The sequence below is a fragment of the Oncorhynchus masou genome, chromosome 15, assembly GCF_036934945.1.
Source record: "Oncorhynchus masou masou isolate Uvic2021 chromosome 15, UVic_Omas_1.1, whole genome shotgun sequence".
In the NCBI taxonomy this organism is placed as follows: Eukaryota; Metazoa; Chordata; class Actinopteri; order Salmoniformes; family Salmonidae; genus Oncorhynchus; species Oncorhynchus masou.
The window spans coordinates 2,830,881-2,842,404 of NC_088226.1; positions in this window are offsets into that span (position 1 = coordinate 2,830,881).

Here is an 11,524-nt window from a genome sequence, read left to right on the forward strand (position 1 = left end):
ATGCCACCAAATCTTTTAACAAATACAATTGAAGTCAGAAGTTTACATACACCTTAGCCAAATACATTTAAACTCAGTTTTTCACAATTCCTGACATTTAATCCAAGTAAAAATTATGTTTTAGGTCAGTTAGGATAACCACTTTATTTTAAGAATGTGAAATGTCAGAATAAATAGAGAATTATTTATTTCAGCTTTTATTTATTTCATCACATTCCCAGTGGGTCAGAAGTTTACATACTGTACACTCAATTAGTATTTGGTAACATTGCCTAAATTGTTGGGTCAAACCTGTCGGGTAGCCTTCCACAAGCTTCCCACAATAAGTTGGGTGAATTTTGGCCCATTCCTCCTGACAGAGCTGGTGTAACAGTCAGGTTTGGAGGCCTCTTTGCTCACACATGCTTTTTCAGTTCTGCCTACACATTTTCTATAGGATTGAGGTCAGGGCTTTGTGATGGCCACTCCAATACCTTGACTTTGTTGTCCTTAAGCCATTTTGCATAACGATGGTCATGATGGCCAAACAGTTCTATTTTTGTTTCATCAGACCAGAGGACATTTCTCCAAAAAGTATGATCTTTGTCCCCATGTGCAGTTGCAAACTGTAGTCTGGATCTTTTATGGCAGTTTTGGAGCAGTGTCTTCTTCCTTGCTGAGCGGCCTTTCAGGTTACGTCGATATAGGACTCGTTTTACTGTGCATATTTTTGGACCAGTTTCCTCCAGCATCTTCACAAGGTCCTTTGCTGTTGTTCTGGGATTGATTTGCACTTTTCGCACCAAATACGTTCATCTCTAGGAGACAGAACGCATCTCCTTCCTGAGCGGCATGATGGATGCGTGGTCCCATGGTGTTTATACTTGCGTACTATTGTTTGTACAGATGAACGTGGTATCTTCAGGCGTTTGGAAATTGCTCCCAAGGATGAACCAGGCTTGTGGAGGTCTACAATGTTTTTTCTGAGGTCTTGGCTGATTTCTTTTGATTTTCACATGATGTCAAGCAAAGAGGCACTGAGTTTGAAGGTAGGCCTTGAAATACATCCACAGGTACACCTCCAATTGACTCAAATTATGTCAATTAGCCTATTAGATGTTTCTAACACCATGACATCATTTTTCTGGAATTTTCCAAGCTGTTTAAACAGTCAACTTAGTGTATGTCAACTTCTGACCCACTGGAATTGTGATACAGTGAATTATAAGTGAAATAATCTGTCTAAACAATTGTTGGAAAAATTGCTTGTGTCATGCACAAAGTAGATGTCCTAACTGACTTGAATTAAAAGTGAGTGAAATCAACCTGAAATCTGTCCACGTTAAGCAGATCCTTAATTATTAAGCAGGCAGGGAGTTTTTGTATGGGGGGCAATGAGTGTCAAATATAGTCAAGAAAAACATGAATTGCTATTTTGATAAGTGAGACTTATCTGATCTAATAGAAGTTTCGTAATGATTAGGTTGTTACGAGTGTAGTGATATAAGTGTGATGCAAGTAAAATCCTGTCAACTTTGATTAAAAAAAACACTTTACATCGGAGTCCCTGTTGAACTTCAAGATGGTCTAAGCATCTCACTTTCCATTGAATACACATGGTTGACGTCAACACTCCTCATAAAATATTCAAAATGATTATTCAAATAAGATGATTCCACAAATCCAAAGAGGAATAAGCAGGAGCAACGAATCCCATTGTCATTATATATCTCTGGTTTGATTATGTGTGTGTTTATGTGTGGTCAGAGTGTGATACTTCCATCTGGTGGCATCCAGTCTTGCCAATTTAGGGACTTTGTCACTATATTTTTGCGAATTTTCAGTACCCTCCAGTGACTATTGGTAAAAGGGTCTATCAACAAATTCAGCTACTTTTCAGTCTGCATTTGGGGAGTTTTCACACCGAAGGTTTCTGTTTTCTTTTATCTTGTGATCCATCAATGATTTGGTTAATTATTAGCTATAATAAAACCAACGTTTTTAAATGCAAAGTGGTAATCTGATGTCTTATACAAACTCAGCTTGCAAGCTTAACATGATGTTTGCCCTTACTCATACTTTTCTTGACCCAAAATAGGTTTACTACAAGCATTGTTTTTAGAATGGCATGTAGACAAACAAATTGACAAATATTGAGTTTATTTTCAAAATCCACAACTAATCCGCAAGTAAAACGTACACAGTTTCACAGAAATGTCTATTTTTGAAATTGGCAGATTTTTTTTCTGATTTAAGATAAACCCTGCTACTTTATTTGGCACTTACTATAGTAATTTATTTAACATCTTGAAATGAGAACATGTTATTATGTTGAACTCATGACCGAATGTTAAAATTAGGTGAAAGAGTTACACTACACAAAAGGTACTCAATTGGTGGAACAACCCGCACACTTTCCTCCCAGGTATTTTGTACCAGTTTCCGTCTCTGTACAAAGGCATGGTCTTAAAGCTATGGAAGATGGCAAAACATTTAATAATAATAGATTGGACTTACAGGGCACTTTTCTAGACACCCAAAGCACTTTACAGTGTAAGGGAAAACTCACCACCCTAACCCCACTGCGATAAGTGCCATGGAAGTGACCACAAAGTTGGGACATCCGTTTAAGTCCCATCTTCAATTTTATTGAGGAACATTACATTGTTCTTTAGCACTTCAACATTATTAAAAGGAAATTGTTGTAAATTGGTACAGTATAAATTACAGTGATCTGTCTTTGAACTTCCTGCCTTTCTGTTCATTTCAGAAGCATTTTTTTATTTTGTTAAGCTGTCTTTCCCCCTGGTGGCATTCATACATCTTCGTGCACACAATTTGAAAGGGAACACCATTGAATGTGAGACTTTTACTCACCCAACTCAGTTTTTTTTCCTGACAAAGGCTGAGCATCTGAAGATCAAGAATATGATATATTACTATTAGAAATATAGTGCAACGTTGTTAGTTTCCCTACAAGCCTATCAAATAGAATAACTCCTCCATGCTTGGACTGGAATCCCTTATACTAGATAGCTAATCTTAAGTGAGTAGCAGAAGGTTAGCCTCATAAGAACCATCCTGATGTCACGTTCTTTCAAAATCGAACCCAGAAGCAGACCAGGACAAGGAGAGTAGGAAGTAGGTGAGTATTTAGTTACAAGTGAATATGAATGGGTAGATTTATCCAGGTGGCGTAGCGGGCAGCTGGTGGTGAGTTGATGGGAGTAAATAGGTGGATCCAATGGGGTAGCGAATTCTCCGACGACCAGGCGGGAATGGGGTAAATGATCCGGGTGAGTAACTGAAGACAGAACAAACGGAGTTAAGTTTAAGGCAAGCAATACCTAAAAAAAACAACAAAACAAATTCTATCTAACTTGAGGCTGATACTATGGCACAACATACTGTTCATGGCTAACGATCCGGCAGGGAATGGATGTCAGGTCCGGGCTTATGAAGAGGAGAGATGATGATCAGGACCAGGTGTGCAGATGGGAGTTCTGATTACCCGCAGCTGTATCCCAACTGGCTACATTGCCCGGCAACCAGACAGGGTGTGTTCCAGGATGCTGGAAAAAAAACACTCCAGGACAGAACACAGGCAAAAAAACAGACTCAGGAAACTGGATTCGTGACAGTACCCCCCCCCTCCGACGAACGCCACCGGGCGGACTACCCGGAGCGCCAGGGTGGAGGCGGTAAAAGTCACGAAGCAGGTCATCGTCAAAGATCTGACGCCGAGGAATCCAACTCCTCTCCTCAGGACCATATCCTTCCCAATCCACTAAATACTGGAACCCTCTACCCTGCCATCTGGAGTCCATGATGCGGCGCACTGTGTAGACAGGACCACCTCCGATCATCTGAGGAGGAGGGGGCAACAGAGGACTGAGGAGAACCGGCTTGAGGCAGGAGACATGAAAGGTGGGATGTACTCTTAGTGTAGCAGGCAACTTGAGTCGGACCACAACAGGATTAATGATCTTCTCCACTACAAACGGACCAATGAACTTCGGTGACAGTTTCCTCGACTCAGTCCGTAGAGGAAGATCCCGTGTAGCCAACCAAACCCTATCTCCGACGGTATAAGCGGGGGCAGGAATACGGCGACGATTCGCCTGGATCTGATACCGGTCAGAAACATTAAGGAGGGCCTTCCTGGCCCGATGCCAGGTGCGGTGGCAACGACGAATGTGGGTCTGGACAGAAGGAACTGAGAGATCCCGCTCCTGAGAAGGAAACAAGGGAGGTTGGTAACCGTACAGGCACTGGAAGGGAGACATCCCAGTGGCAGATGAAGGGAGAGTATTATGAGCATACTCGACCCAGGGTAATTGAGAGGACCAAGAGGTGGGATCAGAGGAAACAAGACAGCGCAGCGTGGACTCCATCTTCTGGTTGGCTCTCTCCGCCTGACCATTAGATTGGGGGTGAAATCCAGATGTGAGACTGACTGTAGCTCCAATGGCCAAACAGAAGGATTTCCAGACAGCAGAGGTAAACTGAGGACCACGGTCAGAAACAATGTCACAGGGCAACCCGTGGACCCTGAACACCTCCTTAACGAGGATCTCGGATGTCTCAGTGGCAGAAGGCAGCTTGGAGAGGGGAACAAAGTGGGCAAACTTGCTGAATCTATCCACAATGGTTAGAATAACCGTGTTACCAACAGAAGAGGGCAACCCCGTGACAAAATCCAGGGCCAGATGCGACCAAGGTCGCCGGGGAAAAGGTAGGAGGTGAAGAAGCCCAGAGCTGGCCCGATTGGTACTCTTATTCTGCGCACAAACAGGACAAGCGGCAACAAACCTCCGGGTATCTTCTCCCATGGCAGGCCACCAAAATCGTCTGCGCAGTAGCGCCATAGTCCGAGCAACACCAGGGTGACAAGCTATCTTGCAGGCGTGGGACCACTGAAGGACAGCAGAACGAACCGACTCAGGCACGAACAACCGACCGGATGGACCGTTACCGGGCCCAGGCTGTGTCCGAAGAGCCGCCATCACCTCCTCCTCAATCCTCCATGTAACGGCTCCCACGACAACGTTCTGGGGAAGAATCGTCTCAGTCTTGGCCCCACTCTCCTCCATCTTGGAGAACATCCGGGACAGGGCGTCCGCCTTCCCATTCTTCGACCCAGGTCGGAACGTCAGGGAAAAATTGAAGCCTCCAAAAAACAAAGCCCACCGGGCCTGACGGGAATTGAGACGTTTAGCCGATTGCACGTAAGCCAGATTCTTGTGGTCAGTCCAGACCACAAACGGTTGCTCCGTTCCCTCCAACCAGTGACGCCACTCGTCCAAGGCAAGCTTCACGGCAAGAAGCTCCCGGTTACCCACATCGTAGTTTATTTCAGCTGGAGAAATACGACAAGAGTAGAAGGCGCAGGGATGGAGTTTACCGTCAGTGGAGCTACGCTGGGACAGGATGGCGCCCACCCCCACATCAGACGCATCCACCTCCACAACGAACTGACGGGAAGTGTCAGGTTGAGAGAGAATCGGGGCGTTGGTGAATCGGCTCTTCAAATCTAGAAATGCTCGGTCTGCCTCAGGAGACCAACAGAACTTTCTGGTGCAAGACGTCAGTACAGTTAAAGGGGCGGCCACCCGGCTGTAATCACGGATAAACCTCCGATAAAAATTCGCAAACCCCAGGAATCTCTGGAGCTGCAATCTCGTAACGGGCTGGACCCAATCCCGAACCTTCTCTTGGTCCATCTTGATCTCTCCCCTGGAGATGATGTACCCGAGGAAGGACGTCGTGTGGAAGTGAAAATCACACTTCTCAGCCTTCACAAACAGACGGTTCTCCAATAACCGCTGCAGGACCTGCTTGACATGCTGAACGTGGCTAGAAAGCTCCTTCGAGAAGATGAGGATATCATCCAGGTAAACGAACACAAAAATACCAATCATATCGCTCAGAACGTCATTCACCATACTATGGAACACAGCAGGAGCCTTGGTCAGTCCAAACGGCATCACCTGGTACTCGAAATGTCCCATCGGAGTATTGAACCCAGTCAACCACTCGTCCCCCTCTTTGATCCGAACCAAATGATAAGCATTACGTAAATCAAGCTTCGTAAAAACCGTAGCACCCTGTAAAGAATCGAAAGCCGAGCTCATCAAGGGCAGGGGATACTTGTTCTTGACGGTAATATCATTCAAACCCCGATAATCAATACACAGTCGAAGAGAGCCAACCTTCTTGCTCACCAAAAAAAATCCTGCTCCCAGAGGTGATGACGAGGGCCGAATTAGACCTGCAGCTAGAGACTGCTTGATGTAGGTCTCCAAGGCCTCACATTCAGGTCGAGAGATACTGTATAACCGTCCCTTCGGAAAGGCAGCTCCAGGAAACCGATTAATCGCACAGTCATAAGGTCGGTGGGGAGGAAGGGACAGAGCCTTCTGTTTACTGAATACTTCACCCAACTCGTGATATGTTTCTGGAACCAGGGACAAATCAGGAGGAGCAGAGTCACTGACCTGACTGGAAACGGCAGGAGAACAGGCAGTCCTAAGGCAGCATGACAATCAATGCTCCAACTAGTTACCTTACCCGTCACCCAATCAAACGAGGGATTGTGTTCCTTCAGCCAGGAGTAACAAAGAACCAGAGGAACATGGGGTGAGGACAGAATGAAGGAGATAAACTCTGAATGATTCCCCGACAACAACATCTTAACCTGTTCAGTCCTCATAGTGATCCGTGCCAGACTACTGCCGTTCAGAGTGGTTGCTTCGATGGCTTCCGGTAATTGCTCCTTGGAAAGCCCCAGCTGTTCCACTAAGTCGGCATCAATGAAGCTGTCATCGGCACTTGAATCGATGAAAGCGTTAATCGCTAAACTCTGATTCTTATTTATGAGGGTAGCAGGAAAACGAGGTCTGACAGGGCTCTTGAGAGGTTGAAACTGGCTCGCTAACATTCCTCCCAAAACTAGCGAGCCGGGCAGTTTAACGGGCGCTGTGGACAAGCAGAGATGTAATGTCCCGAGCTACCACAGTAGAGACAGCTGTTGGTCTCACGTCTACGTTGGCGCTCCTCCTTAGTTAGTCCGTGTCGCCCCACTTGCATTGGTTCAGGATCTGGTGACAAGACCCCTCCACTAATCCCGTGTGGGGAATAACGATCAATACGTTCTGGTTCACTTCCTGAACCAAATGGTAACCGAGTTGCTGATTGATTGGATGGGCCCCACTGCTTCTCCCTCCTCTCTCGGACTCTATTCTACCCAAATAGATAAAGTGACCAAGCTGTCTAGGTCACTAGGCTCTGGATAGGATATCAGCTCGTCCTTGAGTTGCTCCGACAACCCCTGGTAAAAAGCCGCTTGTAGTGACTCCTCATTCCAACCACTCTCCACAGACAATATCCTGAACTCGATCATAAAGTCTGCCACACTGCGAGCTCCTTGGCGAAGAGTGAACAAACGTTTATAGCTGCGTCCTTACCTCGGACTGGATGGTCAAAAAGCTTTCTCATCTCTCCCGTGAACTCCTGGTATGAAGCCATGCAGGTCTCCTGTCGTTCCCAAACGGCTGAAGCCCATTCCAGAGCGCTTCCACGCAGCAGTTCAATAACAAAGGCTATCCTAGCCTTGTCAGTGGCGTAAGAATGGGGCTGCAGATCAAACACTAACCCACACTGCATAAGAAACGAACGGCATCTTCCCAAATCCCCTTCATATATATCAGGCGTCGGTACCTTGGGTTCACGGAAGGAAACCGCACCAGACACGGCAGGTGAGATGGGTGAAACAGGTGGTGAATGAATCGCCGGCAAACTGAGCTGATCCTGGATTTGTGTCAAGCTAGCAGATAAGTTCTGGATTGAATCCGCTATCTCTGTAGCGCCGTCTTGTGTTGTCCCAATATCTTCCCCTGCTGGGTAATGGCATGGCAAACGGAGTCCAGGTCCGCTGGGTTCATCGTTCTGTCACGTTCTTTCAAAATCGAACCCAGAAGCAGACCAGGACAAGGAGAGTAGGAAGAAGGTGAGTATTTATTTACAAGTGAATATGAATGGGTAGATTTATCCAGGTGGCGTAGCGGGCAGCTGGTGGTGAGTTGATGGGAGTAAATAGGTGGATCCAATGGGGTAGCGGAATTCTCCGACGACCAGGCGGGAATGGGGTAAATGATCCGGGTGAGTAACTGAAGACAGAACAAACGGAGTTAAGTTTAAGGCAAGCAATACCTAAAAAAAACAACAAAACAAATTCTATCTAACTTGAGGCTGATACTATGGCACAACATACTGTTCATGGCTAACGATCCGGCAGGGAATGGATGTCAGGTCCGGGCTTATGAAGAGGAGAGATGATGATCAGGACCAGGTGTGCAGATAGCTGATGGGATACAGGTGCGGGTAATCAGAACTCCCAACTGGCTACATTGCCCGGCAACCAGACAGGGTGCGTTCCAGGATGCCGGAAAAATAACACTCCAGGACAGAACACATGCAAAAAACAGACTCAGGAAACGGGATTCGTGACACCTGATCTCGCAAGCTTACATTCTGTGTTGCGAAACATCATGTAAGTGCGCGCGATCAGGATGTTCGTATGAAGCTTTCACTACAATGAAAAATAACTTTGGTGGTAATATTCTACACTCGGAATGTGACCCCTTTGGTCACTTTATTTGTCTTGTGATCAGTTACAATGACATTACACTCATTACTGTAAACTTCTACGGGTACAACACCAAACATGAGAATGATGAGTTGCTTGAATCTATAGAGAAACATATACTTCATTGGTTATCTAAATTTCCCAATTCGTTATTATTGATAGGAGGGGACTTTAACATTACAATAGATAATTCAACTGATAGATGGCCCCCAGGTAGGCCAACCAATCAGAATTTGGGTTTAATACTTTTTATGGAAAAGTTTGATCTTACTGATATATGGAGAGAGAGGTTTCCGGCAGACAGATCATTCACTTGGAGTAATAAAACAGGCTCCAGACAATCCAGAATAGATTTTTGGCTTATATCCAAATGTATTGATGGTGAGTGTGTTACTACAAATATTTGTACTACTCCCCTCACAGACCATAGGGCTATTTACATTGATATCAAAATATTTACCCCTGATACGAACCTTGGTAGAGCATCCTACTGGAAGCTAAATAGCTCATTATTAAATAATGATATAGTTAAATTTGAGGTTAAAGATCTGCTCTCACACTTTTGGGAAAGGGCTTGTGAAGAAAAATCTTATTGCAAGAACTGGGAGCTCTTTAAATTTGAGGTGTCCAAATATCTTAGAAAATATGGTAGTAATCTTGCTAAGACCAGAAGAGCTGAGGAGGAAAAGGTGATCATTAAGATAACTTTCCTTTCTCAGAGGTCCCCAGCCGACCTCTCGGGGGAGGAGAAGATGGAACTAATTGAGTTACAAAATAAACTGGATAATATATAGAAATTAAAAGCAGAAGGAGCCTTTATTAGATCTATGAAAAAATTGATTGAGGAGGGAGAACAGAATTCATCCTATTTCTTTAGACTTGAGAAAATTCACTATAAAAATAACACTATCCATAAGTTAAACATTGATGGTGTTATTACAGATGACCAAAAATTAATCGCTAAATACTGTAGCAATTTTTACAGAAAATTGTATAGCTCAACGTACTGTCAGGAATCCACATATATGTTTTTTTTACTCACTGAATAATGTTCACGCTATCAGTGATATAGAATCTAAACAGTGTGATGAACCCATCAAAGTTGAAGAGATTATAGAGTATATCACACATCTAAAGAACAATAAATCACCAGGTGTTGATGGAATTACATCAGAATTTTACAAATTATTTTCTGAACAAGTAGCTCCCTTCCTACTTGAAGTCTTTTTTAGAGAGTATTAATAACAATGTTCTCCTTCCTACAATGAGTCAGGGGTTAATAACACTGATACCTAAGCCTAAAAAATAAGTGATGCTCATCGATAACTGGCATCCAATTTGTCTTCTTAATAATGACTATAAGATATTAGCCTTAATACTTGCAAAAATAATTAAAGAAGTCCTGGATGCAATCATTGATGAAACACAGTCTGGCTTCATGAGGAACAGACATATTTCTAACAATGTCAGACTAGTATTAGACATACTTGACTACTCAGACCTAATAACTGAGGATAGCTTCATATTATTTTTAGATTTTTATAAAGCATTTGACACAGTAGAGCATCAGTTTCTCTTCCACTCCTTTGAGAGACTTGGCTTTGGGGATTTTTTCTGTAAGGCTATTAAGACTCTCTATGCAAATGGTAATAGCTCTATCAAATTGAAATATGGCACCTCACCTAGATTTGAGTTAAAGAGAGGAATTAGGCAAGGTTGTCCTATCTCTCCATACCTGTTTTTATTAATTACCCAACTTCTTGCAAATTCTTTAAATAATAGTCCTGTACAAGGTTTTTCCATAGCTGGTAAAGAAATTATTATAAGCCAGCTGGCTGACGATACTACACTTTTTCTGAAAGACGCTAACCAAATTCCCATATCGATCAATGTGATACAATCCTTTTCCAAAGCGTCTGGTCTATATCTTAACATTAATAAATGTGAACTCATGGCTGTCAAAGATTGTGTGACCTTCATATTATGGTATTCCAGTAAAAGAAGAACTTACATATTTAGGCATAACCATTACAAAGGATCAGAAGTCTAGAGGCTTACTAAATTTTAACCCTCTTATTAAAAAACCCCAGAAGAAACTAAATCAATGGCTACAGAGGGACTTATCTTTAAAAGGTAGTCCTAATAACCAAGGCTGAAGGTATCTATAGAGCACCATATGTTAGTCTATCTTTATATCTTGACAGTAAAATAAGCAAGGAGATTGACCAGATGCTTTTCAACTTTCTTTGGAGAAACCGTACCCATTACATTAGGAAAACTGTTGTAATGAACACTTATGAGAATGGTGGACTGAATTTTCTGGACTTTACTACTTTAAATAATACTTTTAAGATCAATTGGATAAAACAATTCCTAAGAAGACCCACTTCTATTATTCCTCATCATGTCTTCTCTACTTTTGGTGGCCTTAACTTCATGTTGTTTTGCAATTATAATATTGACAACGTTTCAGTGAAACTTTCTGCTTTTCATCGGCAGGTTTTCTTGTCATGGTCCTTAATTTATAAACACAATTTTCTCCACACAGATATTAGTTATGGAATAATCGGGATATATTGTATAAAAATACGTCTCTGTTTTTAGAATATTGGTTCCGAAATAATATCCTATTGGTGAGCCAACTGGTAAATGCAGAGGGTCTTTTACCCAGTTATAAGGAATTCTTATCACTTTACAAGGTCCCTGTAATACCTGAAGATTTTGCAATTGTTTTAGATGCCATTCCCTCAGGTGTTGCTCTGTTATTCAGGAACGTGTCAAGACCTGACCCTCAGAGCCTACCTTCTATTGACCCTGTTGACTCATCAGTAGGAAAGATTTGTTTCTCTTTTGGTCCATTCAACAACAGAGCAATACGAACCTTGTTTCAGCAGGATG